General features: G+C 40.6%; 1 protein-coding gene across 5 annotated transcripts in view; it reads right to left on the bottom strand.

The window, feature by feature from the left end:
- The window catches only part of PLXDC2 (plexin domain containing 2), a 390,269-nt gene that overhangs the window by 297,497 nt on the left and 78,342 nt on the right, over positions 1–14,430 (bottom strand). Inside the window, exon 1 of one of the 5 annotated variants that reach the window (XM_074324847.1) lies at positions 10,806–10,825. The exons of the other annotated variants lie outside the window; for them this stretch is intronic. The gene's annotated coding sequence lies outside the window, so the exon portion shown is untranslated. Of the gene's footprint in view, positions 1–10,805; positions 10,826–14,430 lie in introns of those variants that run through there. 5 annotated transcript variants of the gene reach the window in all.

Genomic DNA, 14,430 nt, shown 5'->3' with positions numbered 1-14,430 from the left:
TATTTAATTTAAATGCAAACACATGCACCGAAATTTCCCAAATTAGAAGGTATTTCCTGTTTTGAAATTTAACCTCATTAAGTCCCAAGTTTGTCATCCTTAAAGCTCCAGTAATTTTATGTGTGGGTCTTCATCAAGGTTCATTCACAGAAATAGGATGTTTGCAGGAAAACCTGATGGGACCCTGAATGGCAGGAAAAGAGTATTATGGACAATCTGTCTTCTCCTAAATTTGGAGCTCTGCGGAGAGTAATGGCCTGAAAATACAGCTCACCCCACCCCACTTCAAAATCTATCAAATACATACAAGGCCAAACCTAGGGGGTACCGATAGCTGCTGACATCATAAAGAGATTCTTCTCCTTTCAAAAAAATTTTCTGTAGGGTTCCTTTAATGAGTGAGATCACCAGGGGCATTTAAAATACATTTTTAAATGATTTACGAGCACCTTTTAAAGTATGTATTAAATGTGAACTGTTGAACAATGTGCACTTATAAAATAGCTGTTTGGACAAAGCTTAAGGACAGCCATTAAAACCAGCTTGGCTCGCAGCCTGGGCCGTAGGCAAATCAGGGACTGTCCACAACATTCAGAGATGGGGGTAAGGGGAGGGTGGATGCAGAAAAGGAGAGGAATGCGCCCAAGCTGGCTCATCCTCACAGCTTCTGAAGAGCGGGGGTTCAGCTCACAGGGGGAATCATACCACTGAAACATCTGTTCTCTTAGTCAACACAAACAAGGTCATCTAAACCACACAAGCTTTCCTTCCCCCAGTTTTCCCCATGAACAGAAGATAACACTTGCTGCTACACATCCCAGCTTTCTGAAAACACAAGGACCCCTCTTGTTTTTCTTTCTAAAACACCTGTTTTCTCTTGTTTAGCAATCTTCCTAAATATACCTGACTCATTTTACAAAACCAGTGTATGCGTCTGCTTATTATTTTTTTTATCTTACTGTTTATTTGGAACAGGTCCAGTGTGCATGAAATAAAAAATAAAATAAAAAAAACCTGAGTACAAATATCAGCTTCATTGCATTTCATTGATAAGAGTCAACATATCTTCTAAGCTACCAAATAACTCCCCTTGACAACCATGAATTATGCTAAGATCATAGCGCTAAACACCTTATTAGTGATTTGCAGAGAGCTCAAGTGGAAAAAAATCCCAGCTATTTTTTTTAAGAAAGGTTCTATTCTTCTATAAATCAGTAAATGTTTGCTCCAGAAGATCTACTTCCAAGTGAGATAGCTCATCTTCATTTACAAAAAAAAAAAAAAAAAAATTTCAATCGGCTTCTTAAATAATCTCCCTCAATGCAATTTTAGAATTTGGGACTAAAAAGAGTATAATACCTCATATGTTTAAACAGCATTACGAGTATTTGGGAAAGTTGAAATTGACCAAAAAACAAAGAAAAAAGAAAAAACAATGCTGGAAAATGAAGTCTTGGGGGGAAATGGAAGAAATAAGAATGTGCTCTTTTGTGACCATGGCCAGATGACCAAAAGACCCATCCTCCAGGATAGAGGAAACATTTTCCTTCTGGATTCTCAAAGCAGACAACTACCCAGTTGCTAAAACAGTTCTATCTACAAAGTGATTTTCAGTACCTAAGTCTGAATAAGCCTGGAGAATGGAATGAGTCTGGGGGAAACTTTTAACACAGCTTTGCAATGGAAACAAGTCTCTCTTCCCTTTTCTCAGGACATGTAACCAACAGGCAGTTTTTGGTATCAGTGGTTATATTTTAGAGTACCGGGATGGACAAGCAGATTTGTCTTATTTTTAAATTCCTGACCCATACCCTTGCGTTAGCCATTGCTCACTCTCTGATTCTACCCAAGAGAATAAAAACTGATCTCAGCTCTCTGTGTATACAAAGCCTCAAAGCCAGAAGGAAATAAATTTAGGGGATCTTGAGAGCATGCTTTTTAAAGATTACCTGCTAAAAATTTTGTCAATCAATTGTTAAAAGGTGAGAACAAATTTCCACAAAGAAATATAGATTCCTTTGACTGCCTACGTAATCTTTCACGTTACTGAAACAGAACCAAGTTATTCTGTATACAGAAGGTAATTCTAGAACCAGTGCAGGCTGAGGCTGAATCTCCAAGAGAGAAATCTGAGAGTTGGATATAAACTAAGGGCTCTAGCCCCTGCTCAGGTTTTCTTGTAGAAAACTGTTATCCTCTAGAATGGGTCTTTGATTAAATGATAAAATGCCTTTATCACCCCTTCTGACTACCCAAGATGGCTCACTGCAGAATGAGAGATAGGCCAAGGGTCCTCACTACAATAAAACCCACCAAACCCCAGACTGCTGTCCTCTCCCTCTATTGAAACAAGGTGAGCTGAACCAAACCCCTCCTCCCCCAAGGGTGGCCTGGAGCTCCGACACAATCAATAGGACCTTCTCCCAAGTGTCCCCAGACTGCTAATGGGATGTGACTGTTCTTTATTTTGTTCTGATTACTTATCTGGTTTCCAAAATTTTGTAATAATAAACATAGATTGCATTATAAACAGCTACTTCTTTAAAAGACCTACTTACCTTAAGGTACATTAAGCAGATTCCCTGCTACTGTAAATGTGTCTCTTTACCTGAATTGCCCTTTACTCCTCCTTCCTAAAAAGAAAACATGCTCTCATCCTTGGAAAGCCAACTCAAATATCAGCTTCCTCTGGGAAGCCTCCCCCCTCTTCTAGGTGGTATCACCCCACCCCACCCCCCACTGGGCTCCCACTGCACTGGCTCCTAATCTGTCCTGTTTTACTGGGGTTTTTCAAGGTGAGGTTTATCTTTTCTTTCATCTTTTTTATTCTTAGGATTCTAGCAGAGCTCCGGGAATGTGTTAAGCACTCAAAACAAACTAAATGAATGAGAGTGAGCGAATTTTGTCAGGAACATCAGCTTCATGGTAAACTGGAGACGGGTCAGATAAGGGCAGAGAGAGGAAAGGCTGGTGTTCCTGAGCCTCAAGTGGTAGAAATGAAGATGAAGAGATGGAGAGAGTCGGGACCACAATCATTATCCAAGTTGCAGAAAACTAAGTCAGGAGCTACCTGTGAACTTCTCCAGTCTGTATTAATAGATGATGCCGTGATCAAAATGTCAAGGGTTCTCATTAGTGTTGATACAGCATCACATGATGCTCCTGTCCCAATGATACGCCTCATGACGTGTCTCACTTCAGTAACTCTGGACAACCCCACACACTGCATGCTCTCATTGCAGAGGAAGGTGTTCCACAGGCCACACTGCTCAAGGCAGTGCTGGGAACGGAGAAGGAAGTACTTGATGCAAGACTGATATTCACAGTCCACTCACGACGAATGCCTCTCCCACTGTATGACAACAGCAACAGGAAAACATGGGGAGAAATTCTGCATTTGTCCATTTTGCCCCAGCTCGGATTCTTGAGAAAGTGATTCAATCGACCCTTCTGGAAATTGCCTATTACATTTCCCAGCCAAGATGAACACACTGTACTGGTCATGTACATTTCCACCTGGTGCTGCCTCCCTTAAGCAGACAATCCTTCTCTTTCCTTTAGGCAATTTCCCCCAATATAATACTGCAGACAAAAAACAAACAAACAAAAAATCCTATATGTGGACTGTTTACTCTTTTCAAATTAAATATACCATGACAAAGGCAATTACAGCCATTTATTATTTTTTCATTGGCTGCCACCTACTCAATGCAGAATGGTAGCTCCCATAAAACTAAGCTGGAATGGGGACAATGTCCATTCAAATTGGGATGTCATGTCGCCTGGATCCTTGGCTGAGCATGAATAAAAATCATTATTTTTCTTGCTTTTAATTCTGGCTACCATGGGATTGACATAAAGTCACAAATACGTAATCTGTGGAGGCTGTTGTGTGAGTGACTGGCAATGTTGTTTCCCTAACGTCACTCCTGGTATAAACCTGCCAGGTAGAATTGTATTACATGTCACCTCTTTTACCCTCCAAAATTTCTATTTTACTCATATTTGCCCTATATTGAACAGCAAGGGAAAATACCAACTTTACATGCCTGATGTCATGGATCACTCTCTCTGCCTAATGTATCCACGTGGACATGGTAAATGATTCTCTATTTTCAGCAGACAGGTACTGTGATGTATTGTTCAGCTGACAGGCTCCAGCGCAAAATAGTCCCTGGGAAACTCCGCAGGCTGTGTGCGTTCTCAGCTCACTGTGTGGAAAACGGCAGGCAACTCCAGCTCAGCAAATGCTACTCCTCACCCGAGGACCATCTCCAGAGGCTGATGGAGGCCTGCCTGGCTTGGGTTGGGCAGATGCTGAACAGAAAAGCCTGTGACTTCAACTACTGCCCCACTGCAGTCTCTCTCTCTCTCACTCCAGGCGGAGAAAAGTCTGTGCAGAGTGCAAGTTAGTTCAGTGAAATATAATTGTGTACAAAACTTCATGATTAAATACTCGGATATTGTCTTTATTTTCAAATATGCTGATGCACGTGCTGTTTGCTCCCCAAACAACAACAAAACAGAACAGAGCCTCTACAGACCCTTCTCTCACTGAATATACTGAAATGAATAGCCACACACAGCAACTTCCTGACTATTTCGCAAGTCTGACATGATGTCCATCAGACTGGCCACTCGAGGCCCACTCGAAACAGAACTGTTTGAGGCCTGCAAGGTAGCACCGGGTCATCAATTCAGAGGTGTACAGAGGTGACCTCAGCACTCCTCGCCTTTTGCTTCCTGGTGGTTCCAGCTGGGCTGCAATACGTTTGACAGACTTTCCTGCAGGACCTGGGTGACCTTCTCTGATGCTCTGATGTTAATTCCAGCTCACTGGTGTCACGGTTGGAAGTTAAGTGAGTTAACTGTGCTGTCTACAGCAGGTCCACATGTTTACATTCTATAAGTAGCACTGTGCAGACCTTTCACTTCGCCCTGATTTTGAATCCATTTCCTGTCTACCTCCCAAAAAGCACAGAGAGATAATAAATAGATAAGAAATACAACTCCGTCCTCATTTGGAACAAGCCTATTATGGCATCTCTACGGAAGGTAATAAAACAGGCAGTGGGAAACTACATCTGCCAGCTGGAAAATGAGTACATTTTAGCAGCACTAACTGTTCACACCTGCGTTCCAACTGAACTCACAGGCCTCCATATCTATGCTATCAACGTGGAGACTGGACAGTCAAGAAGCCTAATGTCTTTACCCAAGTCTGTTCTTCGGTAAGAAGAAGAAATCTGGATGCAAGTTTCTGTCATCTTTTCAGATCTCCTCTGAATGATTTCCATTGACTGCTTAAAGGTGAAATACAGGCCTGGGGATTAAAAGCCATTTGTCAAGAAAGTTCTGCTTGGAACCACACTAATCATTTTGAGAGGTCATTTTCCATTTTTGTTTCAATGTTTTCTCCTATAAACAGATACGGACATTATTGGCCAATAGTGTATAACCCTGCTAAGGAGTCTGGAGCCTCTGCTTCCCAGCAATGAATTGGCAACAGAATTGCTGGCCTGTATGTGAAATATGAGAGAAATGGAAAAGCCATGTATTGATAATGAACAATAGTGGAGATCAATTGAAGATGATCAGCTTTATACAGAAATAGAGCAGGACTCACATCTCAGCTTTTGCTAGGGGAAAAAAAAATAATCTTTTCAAGTGGAAGCAAAGATAAGGTTTGTTCAGCCCTTTTTTACCCTCATCTTCTATTGATGGTCATGACTTGTTTTAGTTACCTTCACTTGCCTCAGTGTAACACTTGGGTAAAACACTTTTTTTGCCTATATCAGATGAAAATTATTCAGTTTAATATATATGTATACAACGCCATGCCTTCAGTAACATGATATTAACACACAGAGAGAGTATATAAATTCTTCACTTGACTTTTATGGAACTCTTCTATGAACTCTCTCCTCTTTTATTGCATTGCATATAAATGTATTTGTATTTTGTTAAACTAATTTGGATAGACATTGTTCTAATTAGGAGAGACTTTTCTGATCTTATACCTAAGAGAAATTTCAACTGTTATTTGATATTTGTGGGTAGATTGTCAGTGAAATAAATCTGTTCACATAATTCATGAAACCTCCTTCTTTCTAAAAAAGCTAGTACATACTTTCTGCTTAATGCTGGCAATTTGCAACTTCCTGCTCTAGAGAAATAAAGCACTGAACAGATTATAAAATGACTCAAAAGATTTCTCAAATATAAGCATCCTTGGCCAAATAGCATTTGGATGAGTTAAGAATAAAAAATAAAAAACAAAACAAAAACATCATGTATATATGGTGATCAGATTTCCTTCAAATTCCCCAGAGTCTCAAAATTAAGGGGTTAAGGGAGTGTTGTATTTGAGAGGCTCAAAGGGTTTGACCAAGAGTTCAGTTATTTTTTCAACCCTCAAAAATGTTTGGTACCACGTCTGTTAATAAGGAAATAGTTCGATGAGTCAGTGTCTGAACTTTCATTGCCTTGAAGCTAGTCCAAAATGGGAATTTCTGGCACTTTCGACCAACTTTATGAGCTTTAAAAACATGTTTTAGTTTTAGAATCATTGAGCTATATTTTGCCACTCAGATCACTATGCTAAGTTTCATAAATGCTCTCTGAAGTTTCAATTGTTTATCCCCTCTTTGTAAATAAAGCTCAGCCCACACAAAGAAGCCCTAAGTAGATGCTGTGCACCTATTCAAAGTGAGAACATTCTCTTAAGTCAACTTGAATGACTAGCAGAGGAAAGCTTCACTACCAGCAACAGCTCTTTCCCCCTGATCCCCAGGACCAAGGCTTGAAAAAACATCCAGTAAACCGTTACCACTGATGTGTGCCTAATTACCTCTCCACTCCAGCACACACATATACCCGCAAGGAACAGCCCTGTAAAGGATAATTTATGATAAGTTTGAACCACACTGGCAAACTGTCTCTCGGTTCACAGTGGGTGGGCAGAGGGCTCTGCTAGCCTGGAGAGTGCCTTGAAGTAAATTAGAATCAGGTGTCCTCTGGGTGGGGCAGAGAGTTGATCTGACTGGCCCCTGGGCACTGTGCTTGGCCTGGGCTTGGCACGTGTATGGAATGCAGGCTGAGTTTCAGCCCCTCACCTCCCTTGGCCAGTGCCTCTGCGCAGAGCACATACCACACCACTGTTGTACAGCAGCGCTAACTAGCCCTGCTGACCCCATTAAGCGGGAGCCACAGCCTTAAAGGAGAGAGGAAAATACAAAGCATAACGGAAACTTCAGCAGGGAAAAAAAATGAAGCTAAAATTAGCATGGTTTTTGTCAGCTTACATAGGAGGCATGGCCTAAGGCAATTAACCTTCTCAGAATATATGCTCTATGAAAGCAATAATCATGTCTTCTTGGGATATTCTCCAAATCCCTAGCTCGGTGTCATGGCTATCCAGAAGATCCTCAGTATGTCAACAGAGGTTGGTCAATAGACATGAAACTGACCCTCTGAAACATCTACAAAATAGTAACACTCCACCCTTGAGTGGCCATCTCTTCCTGATGCAGTGTGAACCTATTTTCTTAATTTTAATTGGTAAAAATTAAGACGATTTTGTAAAAGGCTACATCACCAATTATGCTTTTCAAATTATGAAACCAAAAATATTTTTTTTTAAAATCAAAGCAAAGCAATTGAAGTTAATTGAGTAGAATGCTCACTTAAACAAAATGAAAACGAACGGTACACAGACAGTCATTCTGGACCCCTAAGCCCCGCAATGCCGGGTACCAGAAGAAACCTCGAATGTCTATAGGGGCTTACATACTATTAAGGAGTGTAGATGCCATGAATAATGGAACGAAGATACAGGCACAGTGATGAACAACCACAGGTGCGGGGCCTCGGTGTTGGGGATCATCACAGAGTGGAAGGAATAGGAGATACCAGTCCCCCCAAAATTCACATGCTGAAACCCTAATCCTATTGTGATGCTATTTGGAAGTGGCGCTTTTGGGAGGTAATTAATTCATGAAGGTGGAGCCCTTATGAATGGGATTAATGCTCTTATAAGAAGAGGCCAGAGAGACAGTGTGGAGACAGAGTCCCAGAGAGCAGTTTCCAGGCTCTCGGCCTCATGTGGAAAGGTGCTGGCTCAGGTAGTAGATGGCCGTCAGCTGTGGCTAGTGGCTGTCAGCTGTAACCAGTTAGCCGATTAACCACTGATATAACTGCCACGGCTGTGTTGGTTAGTTGGTTGGTCGGTTGGCAGGCAGAGAAGGGGACAGCAGGTTGCAGGTCATGTGGATCCAGCCTCCAGTGAGACTATAGTGGTGTGACTCCCCTAACTATGGCTCCGTGGGTGTTCCTTTTTGGCCTAGCCATATCCTGTGTTCTTATGTGGGGAGCAGGACCAGAGATCCCACAGGTGGCCCCGCATGACAAATGGCACAAGGAGCAGGGTTTCCCGCATGACAGATAGTTAGCTCTTTCCATCATGAGGGGACACAAGAAGGTGGCCATCTATGAACCAGGAAGCAGGCCCTCCCCAGAGTCTGAATCTGCTAGCACCTTGATCTTGGACTTCCCAGCCTCCAGAACTGTGAGAAATAAATGTTTGTTGTTTAAATACTAGTTTATCGTATTTTCCTTACATCAGCTTGAAAGGACTAGGGCAGCATCTAAAAGTGGTAAAGTGTTAGCAACTGTCAGCTCCAGTCACTTGTTGCTATGTGGGACTGTCACTGTTGTAAAATTATTTGGGTGTGTGTCTGGGGGTGGGTGACAGTGGCAATTTATTTTCTCCTTTAATCCACTGTTCCTAAATCAACTTTCTAGAACTATGCAACACACTACATCTCCGACTTTTAAAAGATAGCCTTTCAAATACCAGAAGGTAGTTAGCATGTCTTTGCCTACTCTTTTCTTATGCAGACTAAACACTGTTACTGTTTACAACCCTCCATTCAGGGACCTCACCACCCTGCCCCAGTTGCCCATCTAAGTTTGTTTATGTTAGTATTAAAATGTGAGGTCTAGAAAGGGCTACACAATAACCAAAGTGCATGTTTTAGTAATAAAAGGCAGAAGAGAAAGGCAAAATAAACCAGGTTTTATGGGCCTAAATCACCACTGTCAACTACAGGTATATTTTAAAAGGAACACATGTGAAACCAACCATTTCCATAAGAAATTACTGTGGGTATAATATACGAGCTTCTTTTTCTGAATTCTTTTTGTTTCTTGTTCTTTAATTGGGTAGACTATCAACTCAATTTGTTAATTGCTTTCCTTAAAACAACAAACTATTAATTATAGTCACTGTTATTAGCCATCTCCCATTCTTCCAAGCTGCAGATGTTTTTACAGTAGGCTCCCAATGAGATTGGCAGTTTAGAATATTCCCTGCCAGCAAGTTGTTACTTTTAGCAAGCTGCTACATGTAAGATAATGTCCTTTTTTTTTTTAAGGTTTTTATGCAAATGAAAACGAGCAGGACACTGTAAATGCACGTGCAATAGCAATTAAAACTGAAGTGTCTATAAGATGGATTTTTTTCTGATACTCAAAGAAGAGAGTTACATTTTGCCTTTGCTTTACTATAATGGCTTATGGTCTGCCCACACGAAGCAACATTTGGTTCTTTATTATTAGTGATAATACCAGAAAAATCACAAAAATAGAATGGATTTTAAATTTATCCTACTTACTACTATCTTAATTTTACAACAGAATTTTTTTTTAAATAGATAATTTCGATCCCAGAATTTTTAAGTGAGTCACCCATGACATTGTTGGCAGAACTAGAATATAACATAGTCCTTTAAACTCCCAGTCCTAGCTACTTACCACTAAACTCCATTGTTTTGTTGCAGTTGCAACAGTTAATACTGAATTTAAAAATATAAGCTCTCTAAGGATGAACTGTAATTACTAAAGGTACTATAGGAAGCACACCAGCACCAATAGAAAATCTTCCTGTTAACTCAAAACATAAGGACAGATCTGATACCTATCAACATAGTATTTAAGGGAAAGGGATATTCTTCAGCTACAAAGGGGCATTAGTCTCATTGTATTTTCCTTTTTTAATTTTCACTTTTTTTGATAAGAATTCTGCATATTCCATTGATTGAAAAGCAGTGTTCAAACATCACACTATTCGGAATAATCAGAAGCCATTTACAGAGCGTGAGAACCTCTATTTACATTTCTTCATAATTGACAGCCACAATATAATACAGTAAATACCCTCTATTTGCAAATGTACTAAGTTTCAGTTTACATGATTGCCACTGGGCTTCACACAGTCTGTACTCACACATCAAATTTGTTCCAGAACTGTCCAGATTGGTTCCTGTGAGAAATACTCAAAAGGACACTCAGATACAGTGATATACATTTACACCTGAGTTAATGATGCTCATAAGTCCTGCCACTCATGACACGATACAATAACTATTCAAAGGTTTAGAAATTCTTAGTTCGTTACCTGCCACTGAAAAGGAAGTCATCCTTACATACGCCCTTTAAGAGAGTTGAATTCACTGTTTGAGGTAAGAAAAGCTTATAATGCTTAATTTATTCCATACTTGCATTATCCGCCAGGAGTGTTTATATCATAGTACAGAAAAGCAATCCCTACGTTAATTTATTACTTTAATATGCTCTTTCCCACAATTTTCAACCCTTCCAACAACTACTCAGGTCAAGGCAAGCCTCTATTTTTTTTGTTTTGAAACACATATTAGCTCAAAGTTTCCTTTAATTAAAAAACAGCGCATCCATTTGCTCCACTTGGGTTTAATATACTTGACATTAGAAAACACCAGTATGCTTACGGTCCTCCAGGCCCGTCTATGTTTCTCCTCATTTTCATGGCCGTCCTTCCACAGATGTTCTGACTGCAGAGACGGTCAGATTAGTGTACTCTGTGTACCCACGTGCTTCTCATCACGTAGGCTTAGCAAAGCCCCACCTCCTCTGCGTGGGTTAGCTCCATTCTATTAGGAGAAACCAGGGTGGGACTTCCTGGCTCTGCCAAGCACCAGCTGCATGTCTCAAACCACAGCTCTCATAACCTCTCATAGCCTCATCTTCTCTCTTGTGAAATGAAGGACTGAGGAAAGTGGCATGGCCTAGTGCAGCACACCTAAGTTCAGGGTTTGACCTGCTTAACACTTCTGGCAAGAAGGTAGTACCTAGATAGCTACCGATAGGGTAGGTAGATAGAAATGAACAGGAGAAGGCGAGACCGAGCCCAGGTTAGGAAGCCCCTTGCTGCAGCTCCTACTTAGGTCAAGACCCCTTGCAGCTGCCCTCACGTAGGGCACCGATGACTGACTGGCCCAGCAGGATCCCAGGCTCTCACATGCCCCTAAATCAAAGGGATGTATTATTGTTAGCAGCAAGAGAGAGAGAGAGAAACCATCCTGCTTATCAGAATGTACACCCTGCTTCTCAGGGCCATTGTAATGAGCTCAGACAACCTTGGGAGCAAGAAGGGAGTACGAGGCATGCCAGCTGGGAGAATGAGAAGTACGGGAGGCTGAGTTGGGGGGCGGGGTGCAATTCTACCCACAGAAATAAAAACTCTCACACAATGTAAGGAGAGGCTGTTTCCTTCTCTTGGGTCCGCCTGCTCTGTATCTCGGAGTACTTGCTTTTACTAATAAACTTCTTGCTATTCTACGATGCACAAACTCTGTTTCTTGACTGAATTCTTTCCTTCAAGAAGACAAAGAGCCGAGGTACAACAACATTCTTGGTAACACTACCACACACACATTAACCAATGGCTGAAAGGGAGTGTAAGAACAGAGATTGAAATCCAAAAGGGCTGACTAGTGATGGGGCACGTGCAAAGAAAGGGGAGAAATAGTTCACTAGTTCATTCAAGCCCTCAGAGAAATATGGTGTGCCCAACCTTGCGCCATCCACTGGGAGAGTATGTGCTGTGAACTTGACATTATCAGGTTCACTGCTTTAATCTGAGGGAAAAACCTATCGGGGTTGTGTGTTTTCTTTGTTATCCAGTTCTCCAGTTTATGAGCTATTCAGAGGAAGTGGAGGCAGAATATAGGCATTTAATTTATTTCATTTACTTTATTGTAATGCATTCAGATGAGTAGGTTTTAAATATCCGTTTAAAAGTTTACTCAGCTGTTGACACAGATGAGGGCCTTTGGAGAATTAAAGGTCTCTAAGAGACCCAAATTGTCTGAACCTCTTTCTTCTTGATGTGACAGAACACAAACAGCCTCAACTTGAAAGGACAGTTATTGAAATTCAGACTGAACCTGTGCATTTAACAACTAGAAACTGCATCAGCAATTCATTGCTAAAAGCATCGCGGCTGAACTCAATCAGACATTTTACAGAACTGCAGAAACATTTGGGAGGGTTCATGTCCAAAATTCAAGGGAGATTCCTAGAATTTGATGAGTACAAAGCATAATTTAAGTTTCTGTAAGATTTCACATATCAACCCAAGGATGGATTTGAAGTATCATGTAAATGCACTGTAGTTGATAAGAAGGTCTGGCAGAGCGCAGAACAAACTATAACCCACCGAGAACATAAACCGCCCTCACATTTGTCACAGCGACATGTGAACCGCAGCTCCATGCTGTTTCCGTGGCCACTCAGGGCAGCCGGCTCCCTGAAAGTACTCTTTCTCCCAGAGCACTGTTGGAGCCAAAGCTCGTCTGAACAACACAAAGCAGGGAGCAGAATTAAGTCAAGTCCTGACTGTACAAACTGCAATTTTCTTAGAAGAGCTGATTCATTTTAAATAACAGCCTTCTAACTTAAATGATAAATCAGTCAATAGCCATTCTAGCAAGTGATACTTTTATAAAGAAGAAAGGTCTTCAGACTCTTTGGGCAATACTCTTATTATCACTAAACATCTCCATTTTTGAAGGATGGAAAGGCTATATTTTGCCACTGTTGCTAGAAAATTTTCTTGTGCTCGGCACACACATGGAATTTCGTTTTTAAGCTTCACTGCTGGAAAATCAGGAATGGACTTAGATGAAGGGATTGTTAAAACTATAAAACATAATAATTAGGACTACAACTCCCATTTTTGAGCACCAAATGTATGCCAGGTACTTTACATATTTATTCCTAATGCACTGAGCTCTGAGGGAACCTTTGAGTTCACTGCAGCTTGACTCCCACTATATAGCTCTGAGATTTGTCTACGAGCCTCCATTGCCAAGTCTTTTCAATGGAGGTAATTAGTCACTTCATAGAACACAGTAAAATTTAAAATACTAAATAGTTTAGTATAGTGCCTATAAATAATTGTTAGCGACTGTTACTGTTGTAATATTTACTTGGATATTTTCTCAACTTCACGTTCTCATTGATCTGTACGTATTTTAAAAAGAAATCAAAATAAAAAGTTCCTCCACATAATTTCTCCCTCAGTGTTTTATGTACTTCAATCCAGCTCACATTCTTGCCCACAGAGCATTTAGACAATGGATGCACTTTGTACTTTTCAGGGTAAGAGAGACGTGAACACTTAAGGACCAGCTGGCTGTTGAATCCTAAACTCTACCTGAGACAGAGAGAGGGATAAAGTGAGCTCCCTATTCCCATGCACGTGGCTGAGGCTACAGCCTCTATCTTCTGCACGAGTAAACAAGTGCAAGGAAGGGTGCCAGTTGCAGAAGCACGGAGTAAGCACATCTCCCCTTTATCACACCTAAAATCCTAGATAATATAAATGAAACCAACGGAAGACTCTGAAAGGTAGGGAAGAGAAGGCAGACTTTCTAGGGACCTTGCAAAGCGAATAGTGACTGATTGAACTGCCTTAAGAAAACTGTTGAAAGAAGTGCTTCTCACAGAGAGGAAATGACAACAGAAGGAAACCTGGAACATTAGAATAAACAGAGCACAACAGAACAGGTAAATAAATGGATGAAAATATATACATATATATCATTTTCTCTTGGGTTTTCAAAATATTATTAGGTGGTGAAAAGCAAAATTATAATATTTTCTAACGTGGTTCTAACGATATGTAAAGAAGACATGGAAAACAACTACATTATACAATGAGGAAATCAATGGGACAATGCGGGTAAGAGTCCTACACTTCACTTGAAGTGGCAAAAACTGATATTAGACTGTGATTAAGTTTCAGACATGTTGCAGAATCCCTAGAGGAACCACTATAAAAGATACAAAAAGGCATATTCAAAAATACCATAGATAAAGCAAAATGGAATACTAGAAAATGTTCAAATAACCAATAGGACGGCAGGAAAAAGGAAGCCGAGAAACAAAAATCAAAGAAAACAAATAAAATGTCAGACTTAAGTTCTAAACAACTATCAATAATTTCAGTAAGTGTTAAGTGTTCTAAATATACCAATTAAAGGACAGACACTGGCAGAATGGATTAAAAAAATGACCCAATTATATGGTGTCTACAGGAAACTCATTTCT

This window comes from Rhinolophus sinicus, linkage group LG02, assembly GCF_036562045.2.
Source record: "Rhinolophus sinicus isolate RSC01 linkage group LG02, ASM3656204v1, whole genome shotgun sequence".
NCBI lineage: Eukaryota > Metazoa > Chordata > Mammalia > Chiroptera > Rhinolophidae > Rhinolophus > Rhinolophus sinicus.
The sequence above is the reverse complement of the archived record's forward strand: the minus strand, read 5'-3'. Positions and strand labels throughout refer to the sequence as shown.